This window comes from Pungitius pungitius, chromosome 18, assembly GCF_949316345.1.
Source record: "Pungitius pungitius chromosome 18, fPunPun2.1, whole genome shotgun sequence".
Taxonomy (NCBI): domain Eukaryota; kingdom Metazoa; phylum Chordata; class Actinopteri; order Perciformes; family Gasterosteidae; genus Pungitius; species Pungitius pungitius.
In genome coordinates, this window is record NC_084917.1 from 17,682,742 (window position 1) to 17,704,712 (window position 21,971).

A 21,971-nucleotide genomic window follows, 5' to 3' on the forward strand; every position below is an offset into this window, starting at 1 on the left:
AGCTCTTTTTAGAGCTATTTTTTTTAGAGTTATATATTTGGGATTGAAGCAAAAGTTAAATTGCACTGGCTGGGAATCGGACCCAGATCTCTCGCATGGCAAGCGAGAATTCTACCATGGAACCACCAATGCTTAAACAACAAATTTTAGGGGAAAAAATTTCAAAATGGCGGCCTATGGACATTATGAACAACTGAAAAGCTCCAAAAAGGACAATTCTATTGAAGCAAAAGTTAATTTGCACTGGCTGGGAATCGGACCCAGAACTCTCGCATGGGAAAAGAGAATTCTACCCTTGAACCACCAATGCTCATATGACAAAATTTAGTGCAAGAGATTTCAAAATAGCTGCCTATGGACATTATGAAAAACTGAAAAGCTCCAAAAAGGACAATTCTATTGAAGCATAAGTTAAATTGCACTGGCTGGAAATCGGACCCAGATCTCTCGCATGGCAAGCGAGAATTCTACCATTGAACCACCAATGCTTAAACAACAAATTTTAGGGGAAAAAATTTCAAAATGGCGGCCTATGGACATTATGAACAACTGAAAAGCTCCAAAAAGGACAATTCTATTGAAGCAAAAGTTAATTTGCACTGGCTGGGAATCGGACCCAGAACTCTCGCATGGGAAAAGAGAATTCTACCCTTGAACCACCAATGCTCATATGACAAAATTTAGTGCAAGAGATTTCAAAATAGCTGCCTATGGACATTATGAACAACTGAAAAGCTCCAAAAAGGACAATTCTATTGAAGCATAAGTTAAATTGCACTGGCTGGGAATCGGACCCAGATCTCTCGCATGGCAAGCGAGAATTCTACCATTGAACCACCAATGCTTAAACAACAAATTTTAGGGGAAGAAATTTCAAAATGGCGTTCTATGGACATTATGAAGAACTGAAAAGCTCCAAAAAGGACAATTCTATTGAAGCAAAAGTTAAATTGCACTTGTTGGGAATCGGACCCAGATCTCTCGCATGGCAAGCGAGAATTCTACCATTGAACCACCAATGCTTAAACAACAAATTTTAGGGGAAAAAATTTCAAAATGGCGGCCTATGGACATTATGAACAACTGAAAAGCTCCAAAAAGGACAATTCTATTGAAGCATAAGTTAATTTGCACTGGCTGGGAATCGGACCCAGAACTCTCGCATGGGAAAAGAGAATTCTACCCTTGAACCACCAATGCTCATATGACAAAATTTAGTGCAAGAGATTTCAAAATAGCTGCCTATGGACATTATGAACAACTGAAAAGCTCCAAAAAGGACAATTCTATTGAAGCATAAGTTAAATTGCACTGGCTGGGAATCTGACCCAGATCTCTCGCATGGCAAGCGAGAATTCTACCATTGAACCACCAATGCTTAAACAACAAATTTTAGGGGAAATTTTTTTCAAAATGGCGGCCTATGGACATGATGAACAACTGAAAAGCTCCAAAAAGGACAAATCTATTGAAGCAAAAGTTAATTTGCACTGGCTGGGAATCGGACCCAGATCTCTCGCATGGCAAGCGAGAATTCTACCATTGAACCACCAATGCTCATACGACAAAATTTAGTGCAAGAAATTTCAAAATAGCTGCCTAAAGGCCACGATGAACAAATAAATAGCTCTTTTTAGAATTCTTGCAAATAAATAGCTCTTTTTAGAGCTATTTTTTTTAGAGTTATATATTTGGGATTGAAGCAAAAGTTAAATTGCACTGGCTGGGAATCGGACCCAGATCTCTCGCATGGCAAGCGAGAATTCTACCATGGAACCACCAATGCTTAAACAACAAATTTTAGGGGAAAAAATTTCAAAATGGCGGCCTATGGACATTATGAACAACTGAAAAGCTCCAAAAAGGACAATTCTATTGAAGCAAAAGTTAATTTGCACTGGCTGGGAATCGGACACAGAACTCTCGCATGGGAAAAGAGAATTCTACCCTTGAACCACCAATGCTCATATGACAAAATTTAGTGCAAGAGATTTCAAAATAGCTGCCTATGGACATTATGAAAAACTGAAAAGCTCCAAAAAGGACAATTCTATTGAAGCATAAGTTAAATTGCACTGGCTGGGAATTGGACCCAGAACTCTCGCATGGGAAAAGAGAATTCTACCCTTGAACCACCAATGCTCATATGACAAAATTTAGTGCAAGAGATTTCAAAATAGATGCCTATGGACATTATAAACAACTGAAAAGCTCCAAAAAGGACAATTCTATTGAAGCATAAGTTAAAGTGCACTGGCTGGGAATCGGACCCAGATCTCTCGCATGGCAAGCGAGAATTCTACCATTGAACCACCAATGCTTAAACAACAAATTTTAGGGGAAAAAATTTCAAAATGGCGGCCTATGGACATTATGAACAACTGAAAAGCTCCAAAAAGGACAATTCTATTGAAGCAAAAGTTAATTTGCACTGGCTGGGAATCGGACCCAGAACTCTCGCATGGGAAAAGAGAATTCTACCCTTGAACCACCAATGCTCATATGACAAAATTTAGTGCAAGAGATTTCAAAATAGCTGCCTATGGACATTATGAACAACTGAAAAGCTCCAAAAAGGACAATTCTATTGAAGCATAAGTTAAATTGCACTGGCTGGGAATCGGACCCAGATCTCTCGCATGGCAAGCGAGAATTCTACCATTGAACCACCAATGCTTAAACAACAAATTTTAGGGGAAGAAATTTCAAAATGGCGTTCTATGGACATTATGAAGAACTGAAAAGCTCCAAAAAGGACAATTCTATTGAAGCAAAAGTTAAATTGCACTTGTTGGGAATCGGACCCAGATCTCTCGCATGGCAAGCGAGAATTCTACCATTGAACCACCAATGCTCATACGACAAAATTTAGTGCAAGAAATTTCAAAATAGCTGCCTAAAGGCCACGATGAACAAATAAATAGCTCTTTTTAGAATTCTTGCAAATAAATAGCTCTTTTTAGAGCTATTTTTTTTAGAGTTATATATTTGGGATTGAAGCAAAAGCTAAATTGCACTGGCTGGGAATCGGACCCAGATCTCTCGCATGGCAAGCGAGAATTCTACCATTGAACCACCAATGCTCATACGACAAAATTTAGTGCAAGAAATTTCAAAATAGCTGCCTAAAGGCCACGATGAACAAATAAATAGCTCTTTTTAGAATTCTTACAAATAAATAGCTCTTTTTAGATCTATTTATTTTAGAGCTATATATTTGGGATTGAAGCAAAAGTTAATTTGCACTGGCCTGGAATCGGACCCAGAACTCTCGCATGGGAAAAGAGAATTCTACCCTTGAACCACCAATGCTCATATGACAAAATTTAGTGCAAGAGATTTCAAAATAGCTGCCTATGGACATTATGAAAAACTGAAAAGCTCCAAAAAGGACAATTCTATTGAAGCATAAGTTAAATTGCACTGGCTGGGAATCGGACCCAGATCTCTCGCATGGCAAGCGAGAATTCTACCATTGAACCACCAATGCTTAAACAACAAATTTTAGGGGAAAAAATTTCAAAATCGCGGCCTATGGACATTATGAACAACTGAAAAGCTCCAAAAAGGACAATTCTATTGAAGCAAAAGTTAATTTGCACTGGCTGGGAATCGGACCCAGAACTCTCGCATGGGAAAAGAGAATTCTACCCTTGAACCACCAATGCTCATATGACAAAATTTAGTGCAAGAGATTTCAAAATAGCTGCCTATGGACATTATGAACAACTGAAAAGCTCCAAAAAGGACAATTCTATTGAAGCATAAGTTAAATTGCACTGGCTGGGAATCGGACCCAGATCTCTCGCATGGCAAGCGAGAATTCTACCATTGAACCACCAATGCTTAAACAACAAATTTTAGGGGAAAAAATTTCAAAATGGCGTTCTATGGACATTATGAAGAACTGAAAAGCTCCAAAAAGGACAATTCTATTGAAGCAAAAGTTAAATTGCACTTGTTGGGAATCGGACCCAGATCTCTCGCATGGCAAGCGAGAATTCCACCATTGAACCACCAATGCTTAAACAACAAATTTTAGGGGAAAAAATTTCAAAATGGCGGCCTATGGACATTATGAACAACTGAAAAGCTCCAAAAAGGACAATTCTATTGAAACAAAAGTTAATTTGCACTGGCTGGGAATCGGACCCAGAACTCTCGCATGGGAAAAGAGAATTCTACCCTTGAACCACCAATGCTCATATGACAAAATTTAGTGCAAGAGATTTTAAAATAGCTGCCTATGGACATTATGAAAAACTGAAAAGCTCCAAAAAGGACAATTCTATTGAAGCATAAGTTAAATTGCACTGGCTGGGAATCTGACCCAGATCTCTCGCATGGCAAGCGAGAATTCTACCATTGAACCACCAATGCTTAAACAACAAATTTTAGGGGAAATTTTTTTCAAAATGGCGGCCTATGGACATGATGAACAACTGAAAAGCTCCAAAAAGGACAAATCTATTGAAGCAAAAGTTAATTTGCACTGGCTGGGAATCGGACCCAGATCTCTCGCATGGCAAGCGAGAATTCTACCATTGAACCACCAATGCTCATACGACAAAATTTAGTGCAAGAAATTTCAAAATAGCTGCCTAAAGGCCACGATGAACAAATAAATAGCTCTTTTTAGAATTCTTGCAAATAAATAGCTCTTTTTAGAGCTATTTTTTTTAGAGTTATATATTTGGGATTGAAGCAAAAGTTAAATTGCACTGGCTGGGAATCGGACCCAGATCTCTCGCATGGCAAGCGAGAATTCTACCATGGAACCACCAATGCTTAAACAACAAATTTTAGGGGAAAAAATTTCAAAATGGCGGCCTATGGACATTATGAACAACTGAAAAGCTCCAAAAAGGACAATTCTATTGAAGCAAAAGTTAATTTGCACTGGCTGGGAATCGGACACAGAACTCTCGCATGGGAAAAGAGAATTCTACCCTTGAACCACCAATGCTCATATGACAAAATTTAGTGCAAGAGATTTCAAAATAGCTGCCTATGGACATTATGAAAAACTGAAAAGCTCCAAAAAGGACAATTCTATTGAAGCATAAGTTAAATTGCACTGGCTGGGAATTGGACCCAGAACTCTCGCATGGGAAAAGAGAATTCTACCCTTGAACCACCAATGCTCATATGACAAAATTTAGTGCAAGAGATTTCAAAATAGATGCCTATGGACATTATAAACAACTGAAAAGCTCCAAAAAGGACAATTCTATTGAAGCATAAGTTAAAGTGCACTGGCTGGGAATCGGACCCAGATCTCTCGCATGGCAAGCGAGAATTCTACCATTGAACCACCAATGCTTAAACAACAAATTTTAGGGGAAAAAATTTAGAAATGGCGGCCTATGGACATTATGAACAACTGAAAAGCTCCAAAAAGGACAATTCTATTGAAGCAAAAGTTAATTTGCACTGGCTGGGAATCGGACCCAGAACTCTCGCATGGGAAAAGAGAATTCTACCCTTGAACCACCAATGCTCATATGACAAAATTTAGTGCAAGAGATTTCAAAATAGCTGCCTATGGACATTATGAACAACTGAAAAGCTCCAAAAAGGAAAATTCTATTGAAACAAAAGTTAATTTGCACTGGCTGGGAATCGGACCCAGAACTCTCGCATGGCAAGCGAGAATTCTACCATTGAACCACCAATGCTTAAACAACAAATTTTAGGGGAAAAAATTTCAAAATGGCGTTCTATGGACATTATGAAGAACTGAAAAGCTCCAAAAAGGACAATTCTATTGAAGCAAAAGTTAAATTGCACTTGTTGGAAATCGGACCCAGATCTCTCGCATGGCAAGCGAGAATTCTACCATTGAACCACCAATGCTCATACGACAAAATTTAGTGCAAGAAATTTCAAAATAGCTGCCTAAAGGCCACGATGAACAAATAAATAGCTCTTTTTAGAATTCTTGCAAATAAATAGCTCTTTTTAGAGCTATTTTTTTTAGAGTTATATATTTTGGATTGAAGCAAAAGTTAAATTGCACTGGCTGGGAATCGGACCCAGATCTCTCGCATGGCAAGCGGGAATTCTACCATTGAACCACCAATGCTCATACGACAAAATTTAGTGCAAGAAATTTCAAAATAGCTGCCTAAAGGCCACGATGAACAAATAAATAGCTCTTTTTAGAATTCTTGCAAATAAATAGCTCTTTTTAGAGCTATTTATTTTAGAGCTATATATTTGGGATTGAAGAAAAAGTTAATTTGCACTGGCTGGGAATCGGACCCAGAACTCTCGCATGGGAAAAGAGAATTCTACCATTGAACCACCAATGCTCATATGACAAAATTTAGTGCAAGAGATTTCAAAATAGCTGCCTATGGACATTATGAACAACTGAAAAGCTCCAAAAAGGACAATTCTATTGAAGCATAAGTTAAATTGCACTGGCTGGGAATCGGACCCAGATCTCTCGCATGGCAAGCGAGAATTCTACCATTGAACCACCAATGCTTAAAGAACAAATTTTAGGGGAAAAAATTTCAAAATGGCGGCCTATGGACATTATGAACAACTGAAAAGCTCCAAAAAGGACAATTCTATTGAAGCAAAAGTTAATTTGCACTGGCTGGGAATTGGACCCAGAACTCTCGCATGGGAAAAGAGAATTCTACCCTTGAACCACCAATGCTCATATGACAAAATTTAGTGCAAGAGATTTCAAAATAGCTGCCTATGGACATTATAAACAACTGAAAACCTCCAAAAAGGACAATTCTATTGAAGCATAAGTTAAATGGCACTGGCTGGGAATCGGACCCAGATCTCTCGCATGGCAAGCGAGAATTCTACCATTGAACCACCAATGCTCATACGACAAAATTTAGTGCAAGAAATTTCAAAATAGCTGCCTAAAGGCCACGATGAACAAATAAATAGCTCTTTTTAGAATTCTTGCAAATAAATAGCTCTTTTTAGAGCTATTTTTTTTAGAGTTATATATTTGGGATTGAAGCAAAAGTTAAATTGCACTGGCTGGGAATCGGACCCAGATCTCTCGCATGGCAAGCGAGAATTCTACCATGGAACCACCAATGCTTAAACAACAAATTTTAGGGGAAAAAATTTCAAAATGGCGGCCTATGGACATTATGAACAACTGAAAAGCTCCAAAAAGGACAATTCTATTGAAGCAAAAGTTAATTTGCACTGGCTGGGAATCGGACACAGAACTCTCGCATGGGAAAAGAGAATTCTACCCTTGAACCACCAATGCTCATATGACAAAATTTAGTGCAAGAGATTTCAAAATAGCTGCCTATGGACATTATGAAAAACTGAAAAGCTCCAAAAAGGACAATTCTATTGAAGCATAAGTTAAATTGCACTGGCTGGGAATTGGACCCAGAACTCTCGCATGGGAAAAGAGAATTCTACCCTTGAACCACCAATGCTCATATGACAAAATTTAGTGCAAGAGATTTCAAAATAGATGCCTATGGACATTATAAACAACTGAAAAGCTCCAAAAAGGACAATTCTATTGAAGCATAAGTTAAAGTGCACTGGCTGGGAATCGGACCCAGATCTCTCGCATGGCAAGCGAGAATTCTACCATTGAACCACCAATGCTTAAACAACAAATTTTAGGGGAAAAAATTTAGAAATGGCGGCCTATGGACATTATGAACAACTGAAAAGCTCCAAAAAGGACAATTCTATTGAAGCAAAAGTTAATTTGCACTGGCTGGGAATCGGACCCAGAACTCTCGCATGGGAAAAGAGAATTCTACCCTTGAACCACCAATGCTCATATGACAAAATTTAGTGCAAGAGATTTCAAAATAGCTGCCTATGGACATTATGAACAACTGAAAAGCTCCAAAAAGGACAATTCTATTGAAACAAAAGTTAATTTGCACTGGCTGGGAATCGGACCCAGAACTCTCGCATGGCAAGCGAGAATTCTACCATTGAACCACCAATGCTTAAACAACAAATTTTAGGGGAAAAAATTTCAAAATGGCGTTCTATGGACATTATGAAGAACTGAAAAGCTCCAAAAAGGACAATTCTATTGAAGCAAAAGTTAAATTGCACTTGTTGGAAATCGGACCCAGATCTCTCGCATGGCAAGCGAGAATTCTACCATTGAACCACCAATGCTCATACGACAAAATTTAGTGCAAGAAATTTCAAAATAGCTGCCTAAAGGCCACGATGAACAAATAAATAGCTCTTTTTAGAATTCTTGCAAATAAATAGCTCTTTTTAGAGCTATTTTTTTTAGAGTTATATATTTTGGATTGAAGCAAAAGTTAAATTGCACTGGCTGGGAATCGGACCCAGATCTCTCGCATGGCAAGCGGGAATTCTACCATTGAACCACCAATGCTCATACGACAAAATTTAGTGCAAGAAATTTCAAAATAGCTGCCTAAAGGCCACGATGAACAAATAAATAGCTCTTTTTAGAATTCTTGCAAATAAATAGCTCTTTTTAGAGCTATTTATTTTAGAGCTATATATTTGGGATTGAAGAAAAAGTTAATTTGCACTGGCTGGGAATCGGACCCAGAACTCTCGCATGGGAAAAGAGAATTCTACCCTTGAACCACCAATGCTCATATGACAAAATTTAGTGCAAGAGATTTCAAAATAGCTGCCTATGGACATTATGAACAACTGAAAAGCTCCAAAAAGGACAATTCTATTGAAGCATAAGTTAAATTGCACTGGCTGGGAATCGGATCCAGATCTCTCGCATGGCAAGCGAGAATTCTACCATTGAACCACCAATGCTTAAAGAACAAATTTTAGGGGAAATTTTTTTCAAAATGGCGGCCTATGGACATGATGAACAACTGAAAAGCTCCAAAAAGGACAAATCTATTGAAGCAAAAGTTAATTTGCACTGGCTGGGAATCGGACCCAGATCTCTCGCATGGCAAGCGAGAATTCTACCATTGAACCACCAATGCTCATACGACAAAATTTAGTGCAAGAAATTTCAAAATAGCTGCCTAAAGGCCACGATGAACAAATAAATAGCTCTTTTTAGAATTCTTGCAAATAAATAGCTCTTTTTAGAGCTATTTTTTTTAGAGTTATATATTTGGGATTGAAGCAAAAGTTAAATTGCACTGGCTGGGAATCGGACCCAGATCTCTCGCATGGCAAGCGAGAATTCTACCATGGAACCACCAATGCTTAAACAACAAATTTTAGGGGAAAAAATTTCAAAATGGCGGCCTATGGACATTATGAACAACTGAAAAGCTCCAAAAAGGACAATTCTATTGAAGCAAAAGTTAATTTGCACTGGCTGGGAATCGGACACAGAACTCTCGCATGGGAAAAGAGAATTCTACCCTTGAACCACCAATGCTCATATGACAAAATTTAGTGCAAGAGATTTCAAAATAGCTGCCTATGGACATTATGAAAAACTGAAAAGCTCCAAAAAGGACAATTCTATTGAAGCATAAGTTAAATTGCACTGGCTGGGAATTGGACCCAGAACTCTCGCATGGGAAAAGAGAATTCTACCCTTGAACCACCAATGCTCATATGACAAAATTTAGTGCAAGAGATTTCAAAATAGATGCCTATGGACATTATAAACAACTGAAAAGCTCCAAAAAGGACAATTCTATTGAAGCATAAGTTAAAGTGCACTGGCTGGGAATCGGACCCAGATCTCTCGCATGGCAAGCGAGAATTCTACCATTGAACCACCAATGCTTAAACAACAAATTTTAGGGGAAAAAATTTAGAAATGGCGGCCTATGGACATTATGAACAACTGAAAAGCTCCAAAAAGGACAATTCTATTGAAGCAAAAGTTAATTTGCACTGGCTGGGAATCGGACCCAGAACTCTCGCATGGGAAAAGAGAATTCTACCCTTGAACCACCAATGCTCATATGACAAAATTTAGTGCAAGAGATTTCAAAATAGCTGCCTATGGACATTATGAACAACTGAAAAGCTCCAAAAAGGACAATTCTATTGAAACAAAAGTTAATTTGCACTGGCTGGGAATCGGACCCAGAACTCTCGCATGGCAAGCGAGAATTCTACCATTGAACCACCAATGCTTAAACAACAAATTTTAGGGGAAAAAATTTCAAAATGGCGTTCTATGGACATTATGAAGAACTGAAAAGCTCCAAAAAGGACAATTCTATTGAAGCAAAAGTTAAATTGCACTTGTTGGAAATCGGACCCAGATCTCTCGCATGGCAAGCGAGAATTCTACCATTGAACCACCAATGCTCATACGACAAAATTTAGTGCAAGAAATTTCAAAATAGCTGCCTAAAGGCCACGATGAACAAATAAATAGCTCTTTTTAGAATTCTTGCAAATAAATAGCTCTTTTTAGAGCTATTTTTTTTAGAGTTATATATTTTGGATTGAAGCAAAAGTTAAATTGCACTGGCTGGGAATCGGACCCAGATCTCTCGCATGGCAAGCGGGAATTCTACCATTGAACCACCAATGCTCATACGACAAAATTTAGTGCAAGAAATTTCAAAATAGCTGCCTAAAGGCCACGATGAACAAATAAATAGCTCTTTTTAGAATTCTTGCAAATAAATAGCTCTTTTTAGAGCTATTTATTTTAGAGCTATATATTTGGGATTGAAGAAAAAGTTAATTTGCACTGGCTGGGAATCGGACCCAGAACTCTCGCATGGGAAAAGAGAATTCTACCCTTGAACCACCAATGCTCATATGACAAAATTTAGTGCAAGAGATTTCAAAATAGCTGCCTATGGACATTATGAACAACTGAAAAGCTCCAAAAAGGACAATTCTATTGAAGCATAAGTTAAATTGCACTGGCTGGGAATCGGACCCAGATCTCTCGCATGGCAAGCGAGAATTCTACCATTGAACCACCAATGCTTAAAGAACAAATTTTAGGGGAAAAAATTTCAAAATGGCGGCCTATGGACATTATGAACAACTGAAAAGCTCCAAAAAGGACAATTCTATTGAAGCAAAAGTTAATTTGCACTGGCTGGGAATTGGACCCAGAACTCTCGCATGGGAAAAGAGAATTCTACCCTTGAACCACCAATGCTCATATGACAAAATTTAGTGCAAGAGATTTCAAAATAGCTGCCTATGGACATTATAAACAACTGAAAACCTCCAAAAAGGACAATTCTATTGAAGCATAAGTTAAATGGCACTGGCTGGGAATCGGACCCAGATCTCTCGCATGGCAAGCGAGAATTCTACCATTGAACCACCAATGCTTAAACAACAAATTTTAGGGGAAAAAATTTAGAAATGGCGGCCTATGGACATTATGAACAACTGAAAAGCTCCAAAAAGGACAATTCTATTAAAGCAAAAGTTAATTTGCACTGGCTGGGAATCGGACCCAGAACTCTCGCATGGGAAAAGAGAATTCTACCCTTGAACCACCAATGCTCATATGACAAAATTTAGTGCAAGAGATTTCAAAATAGCTGCCTATGGACATTATGAACAACTGAAAAGCTCCAAAAAGGACAATTCTATTGAAGAATAAGTTAAATTGCACTGGCTGGGAATCGGACCCAGATCTCTCGCATGGCAAGCGAGAATTCTACCATTGAACCACCAATGCTTAAACAACAAATTTTAGGGGAAAAAATTTCAAAATGGCGGCCTATGGACATGATGAACAACTGAAAAGCTCCAAAAAGGACAATTCTATTGAAGCAAAAGTTAATTTGCACTGGCTGGGAATCGGACCCAGAACTCTCGCATGGGAAAAGAGAATTCTACCCTTGAACCACCAATGCTCATATGACAAAATTTAGTGCAAGAGATTTCAAAATAGCTGCCTATGGACATTATGAACAACTGAAAAGCTCCAAAAAGGACAATTCTATTGAAGCATAAGTTAAATTGCACTGGCTGGGAATCGGACCCAGATCTCTCGCATGGCAAGCGAGAATTCTACCATTGAACCACCAATGCTTAAACAACAAATTTTAGGGGAAAAAATTTCGAAATGGCGGCCTATGGACATTATGAACAACTGAAAAGCTCCAAAAAGGACAATTCTATTGAAGCAAAAGTTAATTTGCACTGGCTGGGAATCGGACCCAGAACTCTCGCATGGGAAAAGAGAATTCTACCCTTGAACCACCAATGCTCATATGACAAAATTTAGTGCAAGAGATTTTAAAATAGCTGCCTAAAGGCCACGATGAACAAATAAATAGCTCTTTTTAGAATTCTTGCAAATAAATAGCTCTTTTTAGAGCTATTTATTTTAGAGCTATATATTTGGGATTGAAGCAAAAGTTAATTTGCACTGGCTGGGAATCGGACCCAGAACTCTCGCATGGGAAAAGAGAATTCTACCCTTGAACCACCAATGCTCATATGACAAAATTTAGTGCAAGAGATTTCAAAATAGCTGCCTATGGACATTATGAACAACTGAAAAGCTCCAAAAAGGACAATTCTATTGAAGCATAAGTTAAATTGCACTGGCTGGGAATCGGACCCAGATCTCTCGCATGGCAAGCGAGAATTCTACCATTGAACCACCAATGCTTGAACAACAAATTTTAGGGGAAAAAATTTCAAAATGGCGTTCTATGGACATTATGAAGAACTGAAAAGCTCCAAAAAGGACAATTCTATTGAAGCAAAAGTTAAATTGCACTTGTTGGGAATCGGACCCAGATCTCTCGCATGGCAAGCGAGAATTCTACCATTGAACCACCAATGCTCATACGACAAAATTTAGTGCAAGAAATTTCAAAATAGCTGCCTAAAGGCCACGATGAACAAATAAATAGCTCTTTTTAGAATTCTTGCAAATAAATAGCTCTTTTTAGAGCTATTTTTTTTAGAGTTATATATTTGGGATTGAAGCAAAAGGTAAATTGCACTGCCTGGGAATCGGACCCAGATCTCTCGCATGGCAAGCGAGAATTCTACCATTGAACCACCAATGCTCATACGACAAAATTTAGTGCAAGAAATTTCAAAATAGCTGCCTAAAGGCCACGATGAACAAATAAATAGCTCTTTTTAGAATTCTTGCAAATAAATAGCTCTTTTTAGAGCTATTTATTTTAGAGCTATATATTTGGGATTGAAGCAAAAGTTAATTTGCACTGGCTGGGAATCGGACCCAGAACTCTCGCATGGGAAAAGAGAATTCTACCCTTGAACCACCAATGCTCATATGACAAAATTTAGTGCAAGAGATTTTAAAATAGCTGCCTATGGACATTATGAACAACTGAAAAGCTCCAAAAAGGACAATTCTATTGAAGCATAAGTTAAATTGCACTGGCTGGGAATCGGACCCAGATCTCTCGCATGGCAAGCGAGAATTCTACCATTGAACCACCAATGCTTAAACAACAAATTTTAGGGGAAAAAATTTCAAAATGGCGGCCTATGGACATTATGAACAACTGAAAAGCTCCAAAAAGGACAATTCTATTGAAACAAAAGTTAATTTGCACTGGCTGGGAATCGGACCCAGAACTCTCGCATGGGAAAAGAGAATTCTACCCTTGAACCACCAATGCTCATATGACAAAATTTAGTGCAAGAGATTTTAAAATAGCTGCCTATGGACATTATGAACAACTGAAAAGCTCCAAAAAGGACAATTCTATTGAAGCATAAGTTAAATTGCACTGGCTGGGAATCGGACCCAGATCTCTCGCATGGCAAGCGAGAATTCTACCATTGAACCACCAATGCTTAAACAACAAATTTTAGGGGAAAAAATTTCAAAATGGCGTTCTATGGACATTATGAAGAACTGAAAAGCTCCAAAAAGGACAATTCTATTGAAGCAAAAGTTAAATTGCACTTGTTGGGAATCGGACCCAGATCTCTCGCATGGCAAGCGAGAATTCTACCATTGAACCACCAATGCTCATACGACAAAATTTAGTGCAAGAGATTTCAAAATAGCTGCCTATGGACATTATGAACAACTGAAAAGCTCCAAAAAGGACAATTCTATTGAAGCATAAGTTAAATTGCACTGGCTGGGAATCGGACCCAGATCTCTCGCATGGCAAGCGAGAATTCTACCATTGAACCACCAATGCTTAAACAACAAATTTTAGGGGAAAAAATTTCAAAATGGCGTTCTATGGACATTATGAAGAACTGAAAAGCTCCAAAAAGGACAATTCTATTGAAGCAAAAGTTAAATTGCACTTGTTGGGAATCGGACCCAGATCTCTCGCATGGCAAGCGAGAATTCTACCATTGAACCACCAATGCTCATACGACAAAATTTAGTGCAAGAGATTTCAAAATAGCTGCCTATGGACATTATGAACAACTGAAAAGCTCCAAAAAGGACAATTCTATTGAAGCATAAGTTAAATTGCACTGGCTGGGAATCGGACCCAGATCTCTCGCATGGCAAGCGAGAATTCTACCATTGAACCACCAATGCTTAAACAACAAATTTTAGGGGAAAAAATTTCAAAATGGCGGCCTATGGACATTATGAACAACTGAAAAGCTCCAAAAAGGACAATTCTATTGAAACAAAAGTTAATTTGCACTGGCTGGGAATCGGACCCAGAACTCTCGCATGGGAAAAGAGAATTCTACCCTTGAACCACCAATGCTCATATGACAAAATTTAGTGCAAGAGATTTTAAAATAGCTGCCTATGGACATTATGAACAACTGAAAAGCTCCAAAAAGGACAATTCTATTGAAGCATAAGTTAAATTGCACTGGCTGGGAATCGGACCCAGATCTCTCGCATGGCAAGCGAGAATTCTACCATTGAACCACCAATGCTTAAACAACAAATTTTAGGGGAAAAAATTTCAAAATGGCGTTCTATGGACATTATGAAGAACTGAAAAGCTCCAAAAAGGACAATTCTATTGAAGCAAAAGTTAAATTGCACTTGTTGGGAATCGGACCCAGATCTCTCGCATGGCAAGCGAGAATTCTACCATTGAACCACCAATGCTCATACGACAAAATTTAGTGCAAGAGATTTCAAAATAGCTGCCTATGGACATTATGAACAACTGAAAAGCTCCAAAAAGGACAATTCTATTGAAGCATAAGTTAAATTGCACTGGCTGGGAATCGGACCCAGATCTCTCGCATGGCAAGCGAGAATTCTACCATTGAACCACCAATGCTTAAACAACAAATTTTAGGGGAAAAAATTTCAAAATGCGTTCTATGGACATTATGAAGAACTGAAAAGCTCCAAAAAGGACAATTCTATTGAAGCAAAAGTTAAATTGCACTTGTTGGGAATCGGACCCAGATCTCTCGCATGGCAAGCGAGAATTCTACCATTGAACCACCAATGCTCATACGACAAAATTTAGTGCAAGAGATTTCAAAATAGCTGCCTATGGACATTATGAACAACTGAAAAGCTCCAAAAAGGACAATTCTATTGAAGCATAAGTTAAATTGCACTGGCTGGGAATCGGACCCAGATCTCTCGCATGGCAAGCGAGAATTCTACCATTGAACCACCAATGCTTAAACAACAAATTTTAGGGGAAAAAATTTCAAAATGGCGTTCTATGGACATTATGAAGAACTGAAAAGCTCCAAAAAGGACAATTCTATTGAAGCAAAAGTTAAATTGCACTTGTTGGGAATCGGACCCAGATCTCTCGCATGGCAAGCGAGAATTCTACCATTGAACCACCAATGCTTAAACAACAAATTTTAGGGGAAAAAATTTCAAAATGGCGGCCTATGGACATTATGAACAACTGAAAAGCTCCAAAAAGGACAATTCTATTGAAGCATAAGTTAATTTGCACTGGCTGGGAATCGGACCCAGAACTCTCGCATGGGAAAAGAGAATTCTACCCTTGAACCACCAATGCTCATATGACAAAATTTAGTGCAAGAGATTTCAAAATAGCTGCCTATGGACATTATGAACAACTGAAAAGCTCCAAAAAGGACAATTCTATTGAAGCATAAGTTAAATTGCACTGGCTGGGAATCTGACCCAGATCTCTCGCATGGCAAGCGAGAATTCTACCATTGAACCACCAATGCTTAAACAACAAATTTTAGGGGAAATTTTTTTCAAAATGGCGGCCTATGGACATGATGAACAACTGAAAAGCTCCAAAAAGGACAAATCTATTGAAGCAAAAGTTAATTTGCACTGGCTGGGAATCGGACCCAGATCTCTCGCATGGCAAGCGAGAATTCTACCATTGAACCACCAATGCTCATACGACAAAATTTAGTGCAAGAAATTTCAAAATAGCTGCCTAAAGGCCACGATGAACAAATAAATAGCTCTTTTTAGAATTCTTGCAAATAAATAGCTCTTTTTAGAGCTATTTTTTTTAGAGTTATATATTTGGGATTGAAGCAAAAGTTAAATTGCACTGGCTGGGAATCGGACCCAGAACTCTCGCATGGGAAAAGAGAATTCTACCCTTGAACCACCAATGCTCATATGACAAAATTTAGTGCAAGAGATTTCAAAATAGCTGCCTATGGACATTATGAAAAACTGAAAAGCTCCAAAAAGGACAATTCTATTGAAGCATAAGTTAAATTGCACTGGCTGGAAATCGGACCCAGATCTCTCGCATGGCAAGCGAGAATTCTACCATTGAACCACCAATGCTTAAACAACAAATTTTAGGGGAAATTTTTTTCAAAATGGCGGCCTATGGACATGATGAACAACTGAAAAGCTCCAAAAAGGACAAATCTATTGAAGCAAAAGTTAATTTGCACTGGCTGGGAATCGGACCCAGATCTCTCGCATGGCAAGCGAGAATTCTACCATTGAACCACCAATGCTCATACGACAAAATTTAGTGCAAGAAATTTCAAAATAGCTGCCTAAAGGCCACGATGAACAAATAAATAGCTCTTTTTAGAATTCTTGCAAATAAATAGCTCTTTTTAGAGCTATTTTTTTTAGAGTTATATATTTGGGATTGAAGCAAAAGTTAAATTGCACTGGCTGGGAATCGGACCCAGATCTCTCGCATGGCAAGCGAGAATTCTACCATGGAACCACCAATGCTTAAACAACAAATTTTAGGGGAAAAAATTTCAAAATGGCGGCCTATGGACATTATGAACAACTGAAAAGCTCCAAAAAGGACAATTCTATTGAAGCAAAAGTTAATTTGCACTGGCTGGGAATCGGACCCAGAACTCTCGCATGGGAAAAGAGAATTCTACCCTTGAACCACCAATGCTCATATGACAAAATTTAGTGCAAGAGATTTCAAAATAGCTGCCTATGGACATTATGAAAAACTGAAAAGCTCCAAAAAGGACAATTCTATTGAAGCATAAGTTAAATTGCACTGGCTGGAAATCGGACCCAGATCTCTCGCATGGCAAGCGAGAATTCTACCATTGAACCACCAATGCTTAAACAACAAATTTTAGGGGAAAAAATTTCAAAATGGCGGCCTATGGACATTATGAACAACTGAAAAGCTCCAAAAAGGACAATTCTATTGAAGCAAAAGTTAATTTGCACTGGCTGGGAATCGGACCCAGAACTCTCGCATGGGAAAAGAGAATTCTACCCTTGAACCACCAATGCTCATATGACAAAATTTAGTGCAAGAGATTTCAAAATAGCTGCCTATGGACATTATGAACAACTGAAAAGCTCCAAAAAGGACAATTCTATTGAAGCATAAGTTAAATTGCACTGGCTGGGAATCGGACCCAGATCTCTCGCATGGCAAGCGAGAATTCTACCATTGAACCACCAATGCTTAAACAACAAATTTTAGGGGAAGAAATTTCAAAATGGCGTTCTATGGACATTATGAAGAACTGAAAAGCTCCAAAAAGGACAATTCTATTGAAGCAAAAGTTAAATTGCACTTGTTGGGAATCGGACCCAGATCTCTCGCATGGCAAGCGAGAATTCTACCATTGAACCACCAATGCTCATACGACAAAATTTAGTGCAAGAAATTTCAAAATAGCTGCCTAAAGGCCACGATGAACAAATAAATAGCTCTTTTTAGAATTCTTGCAAATAAATAGCTCTTTTTAGAGCTATTTTTTTTAGAGTTATATATTTGGGATTGACGCAAAAGCTAAATTGCACTGGCTGGGAATCGGACCCAGATCTCTCGCATGGCAAGCGAGAATTCTACCATTGAACCACCAATGCTCATACGACAAAATTTAGTGCAAGAAATTTCAAAATAGCTGCCTAAAGGCCACGATGAACAAATAAATAGCTCTTTTTAGAATTCTTACAAATAAATAGCTCTTTTTAGATCTATTTATTTTAGAGCTATATATTTGGGATTGAAGCAAAAGTTAATTTGCACTGGCCTGGAATCGGACCCAGAACTCTCGCATGGGAAAAGAGAATTCTACCCTTGAACCACCAATGCTCATATGACAAAATTTAGTGCAAGAGATTTCAAAATAGCTGCCTATGGACATTATGAAAAACTGAAAAGCTCCAAAAAGGACAATTCTATTGAAGCATAAGTTAAATTGCACTGGCTGGGAATCGGACCCAGATCTCTCGCATGGCAAGCGAGAATTCTACCATTGAACCACCAATGCTTAAACAACAAATTTTAGGGGAAAAAATTTCAAAATCGCGGCCTATGGACATTATGAACAACTGAAAAGCTCCAAAAAGGACAATTCTATTGAAGCAAAAGTTAATTTGCACTGGCTGGGAATCGGACCCAGAACTCTCGCATGGGAAAAGAGAATTCTACCCTTGAACCACCAATGCTCATATGACAAAATTTAGTGCAAGAGATTTCAAAATAGCTGCCTATGGACATTATGAACAACTGAAAAGCTCCAAAAAGGACAATTCTGTTGAAGCATAAGTTAAATTGCACTGGCTGGGAATCGGACCCAGATCTCTCGCATGGCAAGCGAGAATTCTACCATTGAACCACCAATGCTTAAACAACAAATTTTAGGGGAAAAAATTTCAAAATGGCGTTCTATGGACATTATGAAGAACTGAAAAGCTCCAAAAAGGACAATTCTATTGAAGCAAAAGTTAAATTGCACTTGTTGGGAATCGGACCCAGATCTCTCGCATGGCAAGCGAGAATTCTACCATTGAACCACCAATGCTTAAACAACAAATTTTAGGGGAAAAAATTTCAAAATGGCGGCCTATGGACATTATGAACAACTGAAAAGCTCCAAAAAGGACAATTCTATTGAAGCATAAGTTAATTTGCACTGGCTGGGAATCGGACCCAGAACTCTCGCATGGGAAAAGAGAATTCTACCCTTGAACCACCAATGCTCATATGACAAAATTTAGTGCAAGAGATTTCAAAATAGCTGCCTATGGACATTATGAACAACTGAAAAGCTCCAAAAAGGACAATTCTATTGAAGCATAAGTTAAATTGCACTGGCTGGGAATCTGACCCAGATCTCTCGCATGGCAAGCGAGAATTCTACCATTGAACCACCAATGCTTAAACAACAAATTTTAGGGGAAATTTTTTTCAAAATGGCGGCCTATGGACATGATGAACAACTGAAAAGCTCCAAAAAGGACAAATCTATTGAAGCAAAAGTTAATTTGCACTGGCTGGGAATCGGACCCAGATCTCTCGCATGGCAAGCGAGAATTCTACCATTGAACCACCAATGCTCATACGACAAAATTTAGTGCAAGAAATTTCAAAATAGCTGCCTAAAGGCCACGATGAACAAATAAATAGCTCTTTTTAGAATTCTTGCAAATAAATAGCTCTTTTTAGAGCTATTTTTTTTAGAGTTATATATTTGGGATTGAAGCAAAAGTTAAATTGCACTGGCTGGGAATCGGACCCAGAACTCTCGCATGGGAAAAGAGAATTCTACCCTTGAACCACCAATGCTCATATGACAAAATTTAGTGCAAGAGATTTCAAAATAGCTGCCTATGGACATTATGAAAAACTGAAAAGCTCCAAAAAGGACAATTCTATTGAAGCATAAGTTAAATTGCACTGGCTGGAAATCGGACCCAGATCTCTCGCATGGCAAGCGAGAATTCTACCATTGAACCACCAATGCTTAAACAACAAATTTTAGGGGAAATTTTTTTCAAAATGGCGGCCTATGGACATGATGAACAACTGAAAAGCTCCAAAAAGGACAAATCTATTGAAGCAAAAGTTAATTTGCACTGGCTGGGAATCGGACCCAGATCTCTCGCATGGCAAGCGAGAATTCTACCATTGAACCACCAATGCTCATACGACAAAATTTAGTGCAAGAAATTTCAAAATAGCTGCCTAAAGGCCACGATGAACAAATAAATAGCTCTTTTTAGAATTCTTGCAAATAAATAGCTCTTTTTAGAGCTATTTTTTTTAGAGTTATATATTTGGGATTGAAGCAAAAGTTAAATTGCACTGGCTGGGAATCGGACCCAGATCTCTCGCATGGCAAGCGAGAATTCTACCATGGAACCACCAATGCTTAAACAACAAATTTTAGGGGAAAAAATTTCAAAATGGCGGCCTATGGACATTATGAACAACTGAAAAGCTCCAAAAAGGACAATTCTATTGAAGCAAAAGTTAATTTGCACTGGCTGGGAATCGGACCCAGAACTCTCGCATGGGAAAAGAGAATTCTACCCTTGAACCACCAATGCTCATATGACAAAATTTAGTGCAAGAGATTTCAAAATAGCTGCCTATGGACATTATGAAAAACTGAAAAGCTCCAAAAAGGACAATTCTATTGAAGCATAAGTTAAATTGCACTGGCTGGGAATCGGACCCAGATCTCTCGCATGGCAAGCGAGAATTCTACCATTGAACCACCAATGCTTAAACAACAAATTTTAGGGGAAGAAATTTCAAAATGGCGTTCTATGGACATTATGAAGAACTGAAAAGCTCCAAAAAGGACAATTCTATTGAAGCAAAAGTTAAATTGCACTTGTTGGGAATCGGACCCAGATCTCTCGCATGGCAAGCGAGAATTCTACCATTGAACCACCAATGCTCATACGACAAAATTTAGTGCAAGAAATTTCAAAATAGCTGCCTAAAGGCCACGATGAACAAATAAATAGCTCTTTTTAGAATTCTTGCAAATAAATAGCTCTTTTTAGAGCTATTTTTTTTAGAGTTATATATTTGGGATTGAAGCAAAAGCTAAATTGCACTGGCTGGGAATCGGACCCAGATCTCTCGCATGGCAAGCGAGAATTCTACCATTGAACCACCAATGCTCATACGACAAAATTTAGTGCAAGAAATTTCAAAATAGCTGCCTAAAGGCCACGATGAACAAATAAATAGCTCTTTTTAGAATTCTTACAAATAAATAGCTCTTTTTAGATCTATTTATTTTAGAGCTATATATTTGGGATTGAAGCAAAAGTTAATTTGCACTGGCCTGGAATCGGACCCAGAACTCTCGCATGGGAAAAGAGAATTCTACCCTTGAACCACCAATGCTCATATGACAAAATTTAGTGCAAGAGATTTCAAAATAGCTGCCTATGGACATTATGAAAAACTGAAAAGCTCCAAAAAGGACAATTCTATTGAAGCATAAGTTAAATTGCACTGGCTGGGAATCGGACCCAGATCTCTCGCATGGCAAGCGAGAATTCTACCATTGAACCACCAATGCTTAAACAACAAATTTTAGGGGAAAAAATTTCAAAATCGCGGCCTATGGACATTATGAACAACTGAAAAGCTCCAAAAAGGACAATTCTATTGAAGCAAAAGTTAATTTGCACTGGCTGGGAATCGGACCCAGAACTCTCGCATGGGAAAAGAGAATTCTACCCTTGAACCACCAATGCTCATATGACAAAATTTAGTGCAAGAGATTTCAAAATAGCTGCCTATGGACATTATGAACAACTGAAAAGCTCCAAAAAGGACAATTCTATTGAAGCATAAGTTAAATTGCACTGGCTGGGAATCGGACCCAGATCTCTCGCATGGCAAGCGAGAATTCTACCATTGAACCACCAATGCTTAAACAACAAA

At 38.3% G+C, this 21,971-nt stretch overlaps 36 non-coding genes across 36 annotated transcripts; all 36 read right to left on the reverse strand.

The window, feature by feature from the left end:
• Nucleotides 1–773: 773 nt before the first annotated feature.
• On the reverse strand, nt 774–844 carry trnag-gcc (transfer RNA glycine (anticodon GCC)). Its single transcript has one exon. It is a non-coding gene; the product is annotated as a tRNA-Gly (tRNA).
• A 642-nt stretch (nt 845–1,486) lies between these two features.
• Nucleotides 1,487–1,557, reverse strand: trnag-gcc (transfer RNA glycine (anticodon GCC)). Its single transcript has one exon. It is a non-coding gene; the product is annotated as a tRNA-Gly (tRNA).
• Nucleotides 1,558–2,249: 692 nt separating this feature from the next.
• trnag-gcc (transfer RNA glycine (anticodon GCC)) lies at nt 2,250–2,320 on the reverse strand. Its single transcript has one exon. It is a non-coding gene; the product is annotated as a tRNA-Gly (tRNA).
• Nucleotides 2,321–2,605: 285 nt separating this feature from the next.
• On the reverse strand, nt 2,606–2,676 carry trnag-gcc (transfer RNA glycine (anticodon GCC)). The gene has a single exon. It is a non-coding gene; the product is annotated as a tRNA-Gly (tRNA).
• Nucleotides 2,677–3,012: 336 nt separating this feature from the next.
• On the reverse strand, nt 3,013–3,083 carry trnag-gcc (transfer RNA glycine (anticodon GCC)). The gene has a single exon. It is a non-coding gene; the product is annotated as a tRNA-Gly (tRNA).
• A 336-nt stretch (nt 3,084–3,419) lies between these two features.
• Nucleotides 3,420–3,490, reverse strand: trnag-gcc (transfer RNA glycine (anticodon GCC)). Its single transcript has one exon. It is a non-coding gene; the product is annotated as a tRNA-Gly (tRNA).
• Nucleotides 3,491–3,775: 285 nt separating this feature from the next.
• trnag-gcc (transfer RNA glycine (anticodon GCC)) lies at nt 3,776–3,846 on the reverse strand. The gene has a single exon. It is a non-coding gene; the product is annotated as a tRNA-Gly (tRNA).
• Nucleotides 3,847–4,488: 642 nt separating this feature from the next.
• Nucleotides 4,489–4,559, reverse strand: trnag-gcc (transfer RNA glycine (anticodon GCC)). Its single transcript has one exon. It is a non-coding gene; the product is annotated as a tRNA-Gly (tRNA).
• A 692-nt stretch (nt 4,560–5,251) lies between these two features.
• On the reverse strand, nt 5,252–5,322 carry trnag-gcc (transfer RNA glycine (anticodon GCC)). The gene has a single exon. It is a non-coding gene; the product is annotated as a tRNA-Gly (tRNA).
• Nucleotides 5,323–6,421: 1,099 nt separating this feature from the next.
• On the reverse strand, nt 6,422–6,492 carry trnag-gcc (transfer RNA glycine (anticodon GCC)). The gene has a single exon. It is a non-coding gene; the product is annotated as a tRNA-Gly (tRNA).
• A 1,048-nt stretch (nt 6,493–7,540) lies between these two features.
• On the reverse strand, nt 7,541–7,611 carry trnag-gcc (transfer RNA glycine (anticodon GCC)). The gene has a single exon. It is a non-coding gene; the product is annotated as a tRNA-Gly (tRNA).
• A 1,278-nt stretch (nt 7,612–8,889) lies between these two features.
• trnag-gcc (transfer RNA glycine (anticodon GCC)) lies at nt 8,890–8,960 on the reverse strand. The gene has a single exon. It is a non-coding gene; the product is annotated as a tRNA-Gly (tRNA).
• Nucleotides 8,961–9,652: 692 nt separating this feature from the next.
• Nucleotides 9,653–9,723, reverse strand: trnag-gcc (transfer RNA glycine (anticodon GCC)). The gene has a single exon. It is a non-coding gene; the product is annotated as a tRNA-Gly (tRNA).
• Nucleotides 9,724–10,822: 1,099 nt separating this feature from the next.
• Nucleotides 10,823–10,893, reverse strand: trnag-gcc (transfer RNA glycine (anticodon GCC)). The gene has a single exon. It is a non-coding gene; the product is annotated as a tRNA-Gly (tRNA).
• A 641-nt stretch (nt 10,894–11,534) lies between these two features.
• trnag-gcc (transfer RNA glycine (anticodon GCC)) lies at nt 11,535–11,605 on the reverse strand. Its single transcript has one exon. It is a non-coding gene; the product is annotated as a tRNA-Gly (tRNA).
• A 285-nt stretch (nt 11,606–11,890) lies between these two features.
• On the reverse strand, nt 11,891–11,961 carry trnag-gcc (transfer RNA glycine (anticodon GCC)). Its single transcript has one exon. It is a non-coding gene; the product is annotated as a tRNA-Gly (tRNA).
• Nucleotides 11,962–12,475: 514 nt separating this feature from the next.
• Nucleotides 12,476–12,546, reverse strand: trnag-gcc (transfer RNA glycine (anticodon GCC)). The gene has a single exon. It is a non-coding gene; the product is annotated as a tRNA-Gly (tRNA).
• Nucleotides 12,547–13,289: 743 nt separating this feature from the next.
• On the reverse strand, nt 13,290–13,360 carry trnag-gcc (transfer RNA glycine (anticodon GCC)). The gene has a single exon. It is a non-coding gene; the product is annotated as a tRNA-Gly (tRNA).
• Nucleotides 13,361–13,645: 285 nt separating this feature from the next.
• trnag-gcc (transfer RNA glycine (anticodon GCC)) lies at nt 13,646–13,716 on the reverse strand. Its single transcript has one exon. It is a non-coding gene; the product is annotated as a tRNA-Gly (tRNA).
• Nucleotides 13,717–14,001: 285 nt separating this feature from the next.
• Nucleotides 14,002–14,072, reverse strand: trnag-gcc (transfer RNA glycine (anticodon GCC)). Its single transcript has one exon. It is a non-coding gene; the product is annotated as a tRNA-Gly (tRNA).
• Nucleotides 14,073–14,357: 285 nt separating this feature from the next.
• On the reverse strand, nt 14,358–14,428 carry trnag-gcc (transfer RNA glycine (anticodon GCC)). The gene has a single exon. It is a non-coding gene; the product is annotated as a tRNA-Gly (tRNA).
• A 285-nt stretch (nt 14,429–14,713) lies between these two features.
• On the reverse strand, nt 14,714–14,784 carry trnag-gcc (transfer RNA glycine (anticodon GCC)). The gene has a single exon. It is a non-coding gene; the product is annotated as a tRNA-Gly (tRNA).
• A 285-nt stretch (nt 14,785–15,069) lies between these two features.
• trnag-gcc (transfer RNA glycine (anticodon GCC)) lies at nt 15,070–15,140 on the reverse strand. The gene has a single exon. It is a non-coding gene; the product is annotated as a tRNA-Gly (tRNA).
• A 284-nt stretch (nt 15,141–15,424) lies between these two features.
• trnag-gcc (transfer RNA glycine (anticodon GCC)) lies at nt 15,425–15,495 on the reverse strand. Its single transcript has one exon. It is a non-coding gene; the product is annotated as a tRNA-Gly (tRNA).
• A 642-nt stretch (nt 15,496–16,137) lies between these two features.
• trnag-gcc (transfer RNA glycine (anticodon GCC)) lies at nt 16,138–16,208 on the reverse strand. Its single transcript has one exon. It is a non-coding gene; the product is annotated as a tRNA-Gly (tRNA).
• Nucleotides 16,209–16,723: 515 nt separating this feature from the next.
• trnag-gcc (transfer RNA glycine (anticodon GCC)) lies at nt 16,724–16,794 on the reverse strand. Its single transcript has one exon. It is a non-coding gene; the product is annotated as a tRNA-Gly (tRNA).
• Nucleotides 16,795–17,664: 870 nt separating this feature from the next.
• trnag-gcc (transfer RNA glycine (anticodon GCC)) lies at nt 17,665–17,735 on the reverse strand. The gene has a single exon. It is a non-coding gene; the product is annotated as a tRNA-Gly (tRNA).
• A 336-nt stretch (nt 17,736–18,071) lies between these two features.
• On the reverse strand, nt 18,072–18,142 carry trnag-gcc (transfer RNA glycine (anticodon GCC)). The gene has a single exon. It is a non-coding gene; the product is annotated as a tRNA-Gly (tRNA).
• Nucleotides 18,143–18,478: 336 nt separating this feature from the next.
• trnag-gcc (transfer RNA glycine (anticodon GCC)) lies at nt 18,479–18,549 on the reverse strand. The gene has a single exon. It is a non-coding gene; the product is annotated as a tRNA-Gly (tRNA).
• A 285-nt stretch (nt 18,550–18,834) lies between these two features.
• trnag-gcc (transfer RNA glycine (anticodon GCC)) lies at nt 18,835–18,905 on the reverse strand. Its single transcript has one exon. It is a non-coding gene; the product is annotated as a tRNA-Gly (tRNA).
• Nucleotides 18,906–19,547: 642 nt separating this feature from the next.
• On the reverse strand, nt 19,548–19,618 carry trnag-gcc (transfer RNA glycine (anticodon GCC)). The gene has a single exon. It is a non-coding gene; the product is annotated as a tRNA-Gly (tRNA).
• A 515-nt stretch (nt 19,619–20,133) lies between these two features.
• On the reverse strand, nt 20,134–20,204 carry trnag-gcc (transfer RNA glycine (anticodon GCC)). The gene has a single exon. It is a non-coding gene; the product is annotated as a tRNA-Gly (tRNA).
• A 514-nt stretch (nt 20,205–20,718) lies between these two features.
• trnag-gcc (transfer RNA glycine (anticodon GCC)) lies at nt 20,719–20,789 on the reverse strand. Its single transcript has one exon. It is a non-coding gene; the product is annotated as a tRNA-Gly (tRNA).
• Nucleotides 20,790–21,125: 336 nt separating this feature from the next.
• On the reverse strand, nt 21,126–21,196 carry trnag-gcc (transfer RNA glycine (anticodon GCC)). The gene has a single exon. It is a non-coding gene; the product is annotated as a tRNA-Gly (tRNA).
• Nucleotides 21,197–21,532: 336 nt separating this feature from the next.
• Nucleotides 21,533–21,603, reverse strand: trnag-gcc (transfer RNA glycine (anticodon GCC)). Its single transcript has one exon. It is a non-coding gene; the product is annotated as a tRNA-Gly (tRNA).
• A 285-nt stretch (nt 21,604–21,888) lies between these two features.
• trnag-gcc (transfer RNA glycine (anticodon GCC)) lies at nt 21,889–21,959 on the reverse strand. The gene has a single exon. It is a non-coding gene; the product is annotated as a tRNA-Gly (tRNA).
• Nucleotides 21,960–21,971: the final 12 nt, after the last annotated feature.